This window comes from Apodemus sylvaticus, chromosome 6 (genome assembly GCF_947179515.1).
Source record: "Apodemus sylvaticus chromosome 6, mApoSyl1.1, whole genome shotgun sequence".
NCBI classification, from domain to species: Eukaryota; Metazoa; Chordata; class Mammalia; order Rodentia; family Muridae; genus Apodemus; species Apodemus sylvaticus.
In genome coordinates, this window is record NC_067477.1 from 73,652,038 (window position 1) to 73,662,249 (window position 10,212).

Sequence of the window (10,212 nt, forward strand, 5' to 3'; positions counted from 1 at the left end):
ACTTTGTACAGGGAGATAAAAATTGATCAATTTGCATCCTTCTATATGTTGACTGCCAGTTGACCCAGCACCATTTGTTAAAACTGGGGTCTTTTTTCCACTGGATTGTTTTTTAGCTCCTTTGTCAAAGATCAAGTGACCATAGGTGTGAGGGTTCATTTCTGTGTCTTCAATTCTATTCCATTGATCTACTTGCCTGTCTCTGTATCAGTAACATGAATGTGTTTTTATCACTATTGCTCTACAGTATAGCTTGAGATCAGGAATGGTGATTCCACCAGAAGTTCTTTTATTGTTAAGAACAGTGTTTACTATCCTGGGTTTTTTGTTATTCCAGATGAATTTGAGAATTTCTCTTTCTGACTCTATGAAGAAGTGAGTTGGAATTTTGATGTGGATTGCATTTAATTTGTAGATTGTTTTAGGCCAGATGGCCATTTTTACTATATTAGCCCAGACAATCGATGAGCATGGGAGATCTTTCCATCTTCTGAGGTCTTCTTCAGTTTCTTTCTTCAGAGATCTGAAGTTCTTGTCACACTTGCTTGGTTAGGGTCACACCAAGCTATTTTATATTATTTGTTGCTATTGTGAAGGGTGTCATTTCCCTAATTTCATTCACAGCCTCTTTATCCTTTGAGAAAAGGAAGGCTACTGATTTGTTTGAGTTAATTTTATATACAGCCACTTTGCTGAAGTTGTTTAACAGCTTTAGGAGTTCTCTGGTGGAAGTGTTGTGATCGCTTAAGTATAGATCATATCATCTGCAAATAATGATATTTTGACTTCCTTTCCAATTTGTATACCTTTCACCTCCTTTTGTTGTCTGATTGCTCTGGCTAGGACTTCAAGTACTATATTGAATAGATAGGGAGAGAGTAGGCAGCCTTGACTGCTCCCTGATTTTAGTGGGTTTGCTTCAAGTTTCTCTTCATTTAGTTTGATATTTGCTACTGGTTTGCAGTATATTGCTTTCACTATGTTTAGGATTGGGCTTTGAATTCCTGATCTCGCCAAGACTTTTATCATGAAGGGATGCTGAATTTTGTCAAAAGCCTTTTCAGCATTTAATGAAATGACCATGTGTTTTTCTTTCTTTGAATTTGTTTATGTAGTGGATGACATTGATGGATTTCCACATATTGAACCATCCCTGCATCCTGGGGATGAAGCCTACTTGATCACATCAGTTTTGATTTGTTCTTGGATTCGGTTGGCTAGAATTTTATTGAGTAGTTTTGCATTGATACTCATAAGGGAAATTGTTCTGATGTTCTCTCTTTCTTTGTTGGATTTTTGTGTAGTTAAGGTATCAAAGTAATTGTGGCTAATTGGGTAGTGTTCCTTGTGTTTCTATTTTGTGGAATAGTTTGAAGAATATTGGTGTAAGGTCTTCTTTGAAGGTCTGATAGGACTCTATATTAAACCCACCTGGTCCTGAGCTTTTTTTTGGTTGGGAGACTATTAATGATTGCTTCTATTTCTTTAAGGGTTATGGGATTGTTTAGATCATTTGAACTGGGTTTAACTTTGGTACATTTTATCTGTCTAGAAAATTTTCCATTTCATCTAGATTTTCCAGTTTTGGTGAATATATGCTTTTGTAGTAGGATCTGATAATTTTTTGGATTTCCTCAGTATCTGTTGTTATGCCTTCCTTTTCATTTCTGATTTTGCTGATTTGGATATTGTCTCTGTGCCCTCTGGTTAGTTTGACTAAGGGTTTATCTATCTTGTTGGTTTTTTCAAAGAACCAGCTCTTGGTTTGGTTGATTCTTTGTATAGTTCTTTTTGCTTCTACTTGGTTGATTTCAGCTCTGAGTTTGATTATGTCCTGCCGTCTACTCCTGTTTGGTGTAATTGCTTATTTTTGTTCTAGAGCCTTCAGCTGTGCTGTTAATCTGGTAGTGTATGCTCTTTCCAGATTCTTTTTGGAGGCACTCAGAGCAGTGAGTTTTCTTCTTAGCCCTGCTTTCATTGCGTCCCATAAGTTTGGGTATGTTGTGCCTTCATTTTCATTAAATTCCAAAAAGTCTTTAATTTCATTATTTCTTTCTTGACCAAGTTATCATTGAGTAGAATGTTATTCAGTTTCCATGTGTATGTGGGCTTTCTGTTGTTTTGTTCTTATTGAAGACCAGACTTAGTCTGTGGTGATTTGATAGGGTGCATGGAATCTTTTTATATCTGGTGAGGTCTGTTTTGTGACCGAGTATATGGTCAGTTTTGGAAAAGGTACTGTGAGGTGCTGAGAAGAAGGTATATTCTTTTGTTTTAGGATAAAATGTCCTATAGATATATGTGAAATGCATTTGGTTCATAACTTCGGATAGTTTCACTGTTCTTCTGTATAGTGCCCTAATCTGTCCATTGGTGAGAGTGGGGTGTTGAAGTTTCCCACTATTATTGTGTGGAGTACAATGTGTGCTTTGAGCTTTAGTTTCTTTTGTGAATGTAGAGCAGAGATATTCAGAATTGAGAGTTCATCTTGGTAGATTTTTCCTTTCAGAATTTTGTATTTAGAGCAGGGATATTCAGAATTGAGAGTTCATCTTGATAGATTTTTCCTTTGATGAATTTGAAGTGTCCTTCCTTATCTTTTTTTGATTCCTTTAGGTTGGAAGTTGATTTTATTTGATATTATAATGGCTACACCAGTTTGTTTCTTGGGACTATTTGCTTGGAAAATTGTTTTCCAGCCTTTAACTCTGAGGTAGTGTCTATCTTTTTGCCTGAGGTTATTTTCCTATAAGCACCAAAACGTTGGGTTCTGCTTATGTATCCAGTCTGTTAGTCTATGTCTTTTTATTGGAGAATTGAGTCCTTTGATATTAAGAAATATTAAGTAGAAGTGATTGTTCCTGTTACTTTTGTTGTTAGAGGTGGAGTTATGTTTGTGTGTCTCTCTTCTTTTTGGTTTGTTAAAAGATTAATTTGCTTTTCTAGTGTGTAGTTTCCCTCTTTTTGCTTGTGTTTACCTTTCAGTATCCTTTGATGCACTGGATTTGTGGAAATATATTGTGTAAATTTGTGTTTGTCATAGAAAACCTTGGTCTTTCCATCTATGGTAATTGCAAGTTTTGCTGGGTATAGTAGTAGCCTGGGTTGTCATTTATGTTCCCTTAGTGTCTGTAGACATTTGCCCAGGATCTTCTGGCTTTCATAGTCTCTGGAGAGAAGTCTGGTGTAATTCTAATAGGTCTGATTTTATGTTACTTGACCTTTTTCCCTTACTGCTTTTATTTTATTTTTTGAAAGATTTATTTATTTATATGTAAGTTCACTTTAGCTGTCTTCCGACACTCCAGAAGAGGGTGTCAGATCTTGTTACAGATGGTTTTGAGCCACCATGTGGTTGCTGGGATTTGAACTCAGGACCTTTGCAAGAGCAGTTGGTGCTCTTAACCACTAAGCCATCTCTCCAGCCCCCTTACTGTTTTTAATATTCTTTCTTTGTTTAATGCATTTGCTGTTTTAATTGTATGTGATTGGAGGAATTTCTTTTCTGGTCCAAACTATTTGGAGTTTTGTAGGCTTCTTGTATGTTTATGGGCTTCTCTTTCTTTAGATTAGGGAAGTTTACTTCTATAATTTTATTGAAGACATTTACTGGACCTTTAAGTTGGAAATCTTCACTCTCTTCTATACCTATATACCTTAGGTTTGGTCTTCTCATTGTATCCTTGATTTCCTGGATGTTTTGGGTTAGGTGCTTTCTCCATTTTTTCATTTTCTTTGACTTTTATTTCAATGCTTTCTATGGTATCTTCTGCATCTGAGATTCTCTCTTCTATCTCTTATCTTCTGTTGTTGATACTTGTATGTCAACATAGTATATGGAGATGACTCCTAACTTCTTTCCTAGGTTTTCTATGTCCAGAATTGATTCCCTTTGTGATATCTTTATTGTTTCTACCTCCATTTTTAGATCCTGTATGGTTTTGTTCAATTCCTTCACCTATGTTATTGTGTTTTCCTGTAGTTCTTTAAGGGCATCTACCTCTTTACGTATGTTCTCCTGTATTTTTTAAGGAAGTTATTTAATGTCCTTCTTGAAGCCCTCTATCAGCATCATGAGCTGTGATTTTTAAATCCAAAAATCTTTCTTTTCTGGTGTGTTGGGGTGTCCAGGACTTGCTGTTGTGGGAGAATTGGGTTCAGATTATACTATGTTGCCTTGATTTCTGTTGGTAACATTCCTATGCTTGCCTTTCACCATCTGGCTATCTCTGGTGTTGGTTGATTCTGCTGTCTCTGGCTAGGGCTTGTCCCTCCTATGGGACTGCAAGCCTGTCTCAGCAACCCTGTGTGACTGGCTCTCTCCTGACACAGAGTGCTGTTTGCTTCCCAGCTTCTGAGTGCAGGTAGAGCCCAGATGGACCTTCTTGCTCTGCTGCTCTTGTGTTCCCTTCACTCCTGGCTGTACCCACACTTCAGTAGCTGGAGAGAAGATGCCTCTCTTTTTTTAAAAATTTGTGATCTTTTGGGTTTAATGAGGGCTACTCACTTGGACATGGGTGTGAATTCCATGAATCATGAGTAACACCCCAATGGCTATTTCACTAAATAACAACTTCTTGTACCATCAGTGGAACTCAGCTGTTATTATCTCCTCTACGTGGAACAGTCTATAGATATGTTCGAATATTTACAAGCTTCATCTTGCCCAGGCCCTGTGCAAGCAACCACAGGCACTAAGATTTCATAAATTCTAATTTTTGACTTTTACAACATTAATTAATTAATTGATTAATTTTACCAAGGGCCTATCCTTGGTCCCTTGGTCTCTGGGCTATCCAATCATTGGTTACTGGCTTCCCTGGACACTGTCAGGGATGGGCTTCCTCTCAGAGCTCAATCTGGACCAGTCATTGGCTGGCCATTATTTCAATTTATGCACCATCTCTACGCTAGAACATTTTGATGGCGGGACAAGTTGTAGGTCCAAGGTTTTGTAGTAGGGTTGGTGTCCCAATCCCATCTTTGGAAGTCTTACTTGGTTGCAAGAGATAGCTGGTCAGGCTTCTATTCTTCAGTGTGAGGAATCTTAGTGATGGTCACCCTCATAGATTCCTGGTAGTTTATATTATCCTACATTTATAGTTCATGCAAGAGATGGCCCCCAAGTTCAGTTGTTGCACCCAGTTTCTCTCCCTTCCTCCTCCTTCCACTTGATCTCCCCTGTTGCCATCCAGTTTCCTTCCTCCCTCTACCCAGGATCTCTATTCTATTTCACTTTCTTAGTGAGATTCATCACCATTTAAGCTCTCCTTGTTACTTTTCCTTCTTGGGGTCTGTAGACTACAGCATTACTTTTTTAGAAATATTTTTATTTTCTATATTCTTTGTTTACATTCCAAATGATTTCCCCTTTCCCAGATCCCCCCTCCACAGCATTACTTTTCATTTACATTACAGCTAACATTCACTTATAAGTGAGTACACTACATGTTTGTGTTTCTGGGTCTGGGTTATCTTACCCAGAAGGCTATTTTCTAGCTCCATCTATTTGCCAGCAATTTCATGGTGTCGTTTTTTCCAATAATTTATTTATTCACTTTGCATCCTTGTCATAGTCTCTCCATACCCAGTCCAACACTCACAAATTCTTCCTCCCATTACCTCTCTCCTCAGAGAAGGGGAACCCCAATTGTACACTACCCGACCCTGGGACATCAAGTCTCAGCAGGACTAAGCCCATGCTTTCCCAGTGAGCCCAGGACAGGCAGTCAAGCTAGAGGGAGGGGACGCAATGGCAGACAACAGAGTCAGAGACAACCCCTCTCTAATTGTTAGGACACCTACATGAAGACTAAGCCGTATATCTGCTACAAATGTGTAGAAGACCAAGGTCAACCTTATATATGCTCTTTGGTTGGTGCTTCTGACTGTGAGTCCCCATGGGCTCAGGTTAGTTCTGAAGGTTTTGTGATGTCCTTAACCCTTTCAGCTTGTTCATTCCTATCCCTAGCTCTTCCATAAGACTACCCACACTCTGTTTGGCTATGGATTATTGCATCCATTTCTATCAGCTGCTGGATCAAACCTCTCAGGAGGCAGTTATGCTAGGCACTTGTCTGCAAGCAAAGCAGAATATCATCAATAGTGTCAGAGTTTGGGATCTTACACATGGGATGGAACTTAAGTTGGGCCAGTCATTGACTGGCCAGCCCCTCAATCTCTGCTCCAGTTTTATGCCTGTGCATATTGTAGGCAGGACAAATTTGAAATTGAAGGTTTTACAAGTGGGTTGATGTGTCCCTTCCTCCACTGGAAGTCTACCTGGCTATAGGAGGTGGCCCCTTTGGGCTCCATATTCACAGCTGCTAGGAGTCTCATTTTGGGTCATGCCAATAGGCTCTCAGGTACCTCCCAGTACTATATCTCCAGGTAGTCCCAGAGGTCCCAGAGATGGCCCCAGAACAATTTCTGATTTCTCTCTCTCTCTCTCTCTCTCTCTCTCTCTCTCTCTCTCTCTCTCTCTCTCTCTCTCTCTCCTTACCCCCTCTCTTAATCTGCTCTGATTGTCCATTCTTTCACCCAGTTTTCTTCCTTCATCTACCTCTGAGGTATATTTTATTTTCCCTTCAGAATGAGATTCAAGCTTGCTCCCTTAGGCCATCACTATTACTTAGTTTTTTAGGGTTTAAGGATTGTAGCATGGCTATTCTTTAGCATACTTTATGGCTAATGCCCACTAATACTTGACTACAATATCCTGCCTGTCATTCTGCATCTGGATTACTTCACTTGAATGATGTTTTTCAGTTCCATACATATTTGCCTATAAATTTCATGATATCTTTGTTTTTAAGAGCAGGATAATCATTATGCAGATGTATCATGTTCTTTATCACTTCTTCAGTTGAGGATCATCTATGTTCTGGCTAACAGTTTCTGGCTATTATGAAGAAAGTTGTTTTAACATAGTTGTCCATATGTCTTTGTAGCATATGGGGCATTTTTTTTGATATATGCCTAGGACTGCTCTTGGGTAGAACTATTTCCAATTTTCTAAGAAACAACCAAATTGATTTCCAACTTGGTTATACAAGTTTGCACTCACACCTGCAATAGAGAAGTGTTCTCCTTGGTCCACATCCTCACCAGCATGTGTTGTCCCTTGAGTTTTTGACCTTAGCCATTCTCATGGGTATAAGGTGGAATCTCAGAGTCCTTTTGATTTGCTATTTCCTGATCACTAAAGATGTTGAATATTTCTTTAAGAGTTTCTCAGCCATTAGTAATTCCTCTCTTGAGATTTCTCTGTTTAGCCCTGAACCCATTTTTAAGTTGGGTTATTGGGTTTGTTGGTGTCAAATTTCTTGATTTCTTTATATAGATTGGTTATTACTTCTATGTCAGATGTAGGGATGTTGAAGATATTTCCCTATTCTCTATACTGCTGTTTTGTGCTATTGATGGTGTCTTTAGCCTTGGAGATGGTTTTTCAGTTTCATGTGGTCCAATCTATAATTGTTAATCTTAGTGCCTGAGCTATTGATTGGTGTTCTGTTCAGAAAGTTGCTTCTTTGCCAGTGAGTTCAAGATAATTGCCCACTTTTTCTTCTATTAGATTTAGTGTGTCAGGTTTTATGTTGAGATCTTTGATCCACTTGGATTTCAGTTTAGTGTGGGGTGATAAGTATGGATATCCTTGTATTACTTTACATACAGATATCTAGTTAGACTAGCAACATTTATGTAAGATGCTTTCCTTCCCCCCCTGCCCCTCACTGTATGGTTTTGGATTCTTTGTCAAAATTTAAGTGTCCTTAGGTATGTGGGTTTATTCCTGGATGTTTGATTATATTCCAATGATTATCCTGTCTGTTTTTAGAAGAATATCATGATGTTTTTATTATTATTTCTTTGTTGTACAGCTTGAAATCAAGGATGTTGATACATCCAGAAGTTCCTTGATTGCCCAGGATTGTTTTAGCTATCCTGGATTTTTTATTTTTCCATATTAAAGTTTATACTTTTTCAAAGTCTGTAAATAATTGTGTTTGAATTTTGATGGGAATTTCATTTAACCTGTAGATTGCTTTTAGTAATATGGATATTTTTACTATGTTAATCCTACTGATTCATGAGATGATCTTCCAATCACTCATCAATTTCTCTCTTCAGTAACTTGAAGTTCTTGTCATATAGTTCTTTCCCTTGATTGATCTATTCCATGGATAGAATATTGCCATGATATTTTATATTATTTGTGGCTATGGTAAAGGGTATTGTTCATCTACTTTCTTTCTCAGCCCATTTATTGTTTATATAAAAGAAGACTAATGAGTACTGAGGGTTTTTTTGAGGTAATTTTATATTCAGCCACTTTGCTGAAAGTGTTAATCAGCTGCATGAGTTTGCTGAGTTTTCTGGGTTCTTTATATATTCCATCATATCATCTGCAAATTGCAATACTTTGGCATCTGCATTTCCAAATTTTATCTGTTTGATATCCTTTAGGTTTTTTTTTTTTGTTTTTTGTTTTTTGTTTTTGTTTTCTCTCTCTAGCTAGAAGTTAATTTACTATGTTTAATAGATACAGATAGAGTGAGTATCTTTCTCTTTCCCTGGTTTTAGTGGAATTGTGCTACATTTCTCTCCATTCAGTTGGATGTTGGCCAGTGACTTTCTGAGATTTGCCTTTATTGTGCATAGGTATCTACCTTGCATCCCTGATCTCTCTAAGACTTTTAACATTAAGGGATGTTGGCTTTTATGAAAGGGTTTTTCAGTATCTAATGAGAGGATAATGTGTTTTTTTTCCAGTTTGTTTAGATGGTGGATTATGTTGTTCATTTTTTTTAATGTATATTAAATCATCCCTGCATTCCTTGTGTGAAGCCTTCTTGATCATAGTGGATGATGTTTTTGATGTGTTCTTGGATTCAGTTTGTATTTTATCAAGTATTTTTTCCATCAATATTCATAAAGGAAATTGGTCTGCAATTCTTGTTCTTCGGTGATTCTTTGTGTGGCTTAAGTGTCAGGGTGACTGTGATCTCATGGAATGAGTTTGAAAATATTCCTTCTGTTTTCATTTTGTGCGACAATTTGAATACTGGTTCTTTTTATTTTATTTTATCAGAAAGTTTAGTTATCTTTCAGAAAAAAAATTGACTGGACAACTTTCTCTGAAATCATATATTGACTCCGTGGCTGCAGCTATTATAAGGGACAAGACTACCTGTAAGCTAAATTAGCTTACTTTCTCATAGGATAATGACAGAAAGTCTCATTTCCAGTCTGATTATAAAGATACATGTGGCCCAAAGTGGATGAGAATAAATACAAAACGCGAAAGGCAACAAGCAGTAAAGCGAGGGCATGCAATGGGCTCCAAGAGAAAAATCTCAGAAATATCCCAGTGACAACAGGGAACATTTGGCTGGAAGCCACAGCTCTTCAGTCATCTTTGTCTTTTGCTCAGTGCTTGAGGAGGAGTGTGAACTCGATGTAGTTGAAATTCCCCTTTCTGCCATTGGGGGTCTCCCTGTACAGCTCATATACTTCCTGTCTGTGAATTGGTTGCCCATGGTGATCAGCAGCTCTCTCAGGCAATCCTCCTGGATGGTGCTAATTGCTTTCTCGAAGCAAGTGAAGGTATTTCTGATGAAGTCCTCAGGGTCAGTGTCATTCAGCTTCTCTCCAAACATGGTCAGGAACATGGTGAAATTGATGGAGCCCAGGGCCTTGCTCATCATGGCATCCAGGTATTCACCAGTTGGATTTTTTCCCATTGAAGTCAGCATGTCACATAAGTCCTCCTTGTGAATGAAGCCATCCTGGTTCTGGTTGATCGTGTTGAAGTCCTCTTTGAAATTTTGGATCTGAGATTGGCTAAACATGGCAAACACATTGGACATTGTGCTGAGGGTGCTTCTTGGTAGTCTTGGTCTTTGCCATTTTGCTCGACATGGTGGTTAAATCTCTGCTCAGCCACAAGAACTAAGAGTGATCGTCTCTGCCTGAGGAATACTGTTATTAGTTCTTCTTTGAAAATATGGTAGAATTCTGTTCTAAATTTATCCAACCCTGGGCTTTTTATGCTCGGGAGACATTTAATGACAGCTTGTATTTCCTTAGGATTTATAGGTCTATTTAAATAGTTTACCTAATCTTGACTTAACTTTGGTGTAAGCTTACATTTTTTAAAACATACTTAATAATGATTCTTAAATGTTTCAACCCCCTTATAGCCCACAG

General features: G+C 38.0%; 1 pseudogene; it reads right to left on the reverse strand.

Annotated features, from left to right (window-relative positions):
- Nucleotides 1–9,411: 9,411 nt before the first annotated feature.
- LOC127686677 (myosin regulatory light chain RLC-A-like) lies at nucleotides 9,412–9,930 on the reverse strand (annotated as a pseudogene).
- Nucleotides 9,931–10,212: the final 282 nt, after the last annotated feature.